Raw genomic sequence first — 2,125 nt, forward strand, 5'->3', positions numbered from 1 at the left:
TATAAAAATTAGAATACTGTTTGATGTTTTATAAATGAGCAGGCTACAAATGAATAAAAAAAATGGGTTTTTACCATCAAATGGAATTTAACTTTAATTGAGAACATGAGAAGAGGTAATCAAGAGGGTTAAAAAAGTAACCCAGAAAAGGGACAAAACATAAAGATGTATTTGCTCATGAAGACTAAGAATTTCTCACACTAAAAATTTCTTAAGAAAATAGTATCTCTGATACTTGATGAATAGGGTGCTGCTCTCTAGTGGTGTTTTGAGGTTCTTTTCTGCAGGTTTTTTTTAAAGAATTCAGAAAGAATTAAAGTCTTCTTGCTTTTATTTTTCCTAGATTGAAATCATAATTGCCTTGAAGTTAAACATTTAGAAGATGAAAACTCTTTTGCCATGAATTTACAAGGTGGTATTAAGCAAGTTTTGTCTCATTTTCATGTATTTTGGGGATCTCAAGAGGTTATCGTTTCCTTTCCCACTTCTTTTATTTTCTGTATTTTTTTTTAAACCAAGCTGTGGTGAAACAAAAAGTTTTTAAAAAATCTACAAATGGTGTGATTGGAATTGATTGTCATATTTGATAAGTTTGACAGTGGACAATGGGGATTGAGAAAACTAAAAACTGCCATATAGTGGCTAGAGAGCTACTCTCTGGGGATTAATCCCAATCTTGGAAGAGGTAAGGATTAGTTGTCTAGTTCAATTAACCCTTTTTTGGTGTTCCCGTGGCACATAACCCTGCCCACCAACCTTCTGAGAACAGGGTCACTCTTTACATAAATTCAGTCATTACAAATCCCTTCTCAAAATCTATCCAAAAGGTGCCTCACGGGTCTTAAGAAGAAAGGCAATTGTTTACAGCACTCTCTGCTTTTAAGAAAAGGAATATTTGTATATTCATTATTTTCTTTATCATTACAAATATATTGTTTTCAGGGCAGTCAGAAAGGAGCCTTTTGTGCCTTTTCTACACCAGATTTTAGTTCCATACTGAAAATGATTGCAAAAACAAATTTATATTCTAGTCATTTTTATGACAACAGTGAACAGGATTTCATATGAGGTTCTCTAAGCCATTTCTGTTGACTCTAGAATAATGTTATGTCACCCATTTAGAAGTCAGTAGAAAAATCAAATCACAGAAATAAATGTTATTTGCTATAAAATATCATCTGCCATTAGGTTGCTTCTGATACATCCACCTGATCTAAATCCATTTGATATTTACTATTTTCACAGTATGCATAAAATATGTAGTATAAATAATGTAAGTTTGTTTAAAAAATAAAGGGCAATTTAGTCTTACTGATATTTGCTGGCTATTGGCTATAATCAATCTCCCGTCATTTATCACATTTGAGCACCCATCAGAAGGATTATCCTATAATTTAATATTAGTGATGTGTCATCTCCAGAAAAACATAATGATGCAATCAGAGCTATGATATGGCACATTTTAACTACTTACAGCTAAAATTCATACTGACTTGTATTATCTGTTCTTGTTGCCTGTGAAGAACAATGTTGACTTAGTTTAAAAGATAAATGGAGGCCACTGATTTGTTGTCAGTTTTTTCTCAAGGGGGAATCTGTAATCTTTTCAGGCTGGCAACTTTGTGGTAGCTTCAAACTATTATTGATTCATGAGCTATAGGAAAACCTTAAATGTTAAGTATGGCTACAATCATTTAGGGCTGAATCTTCATGCTTATAGTCATGAGAGCATTGATTTCTAATTATTAGTGTCTCTTTGAAGGGTGTTTACCTCAATAACACTATTTAGTTTTAAAAAACAATAACTATCCCTCTCACTGTGGCAAATTTCTTCTTTAGGTTCCAATGGCTAATGATATCTTGATTGAAGATAATTAGATTTTGCCATCTAGTGGACAATGTTATAATTGTAGCCATCAGATAATCAGAGTTGGAAGGGACCTCATAGGTCTTCTAGTCCAACCCCCTGCCCAAGCAGGAGACTCTACACCATTTCTTACTAATGGCAGTCCAATCTCTTCTTAAAAGTCTCAAGTGATGGCGTTCCCACAACTTCCGAGGGCAAGCTGTTCCATTGGTTGATTGTTCTCACTGTCAGAAAGTTTCTCCTTATTTCCAGCTTAAA

The sequence above is a fragment of the Pseudonaja textilis genome, chromosome 3 (assembly GCF_049901715.1).
Source record: "Pseudonaja textilis isolate UNSWEBS1 chromosome 3, rPseTex1.2, whole genome shotgun sequence".
Classification (NCBI taxonomy): Eukaryota; Metazoa; Chordata; class Lepidosauria; order Squamata; family Elapidae; genus Pseudonaja; species Pseudonaja textilis.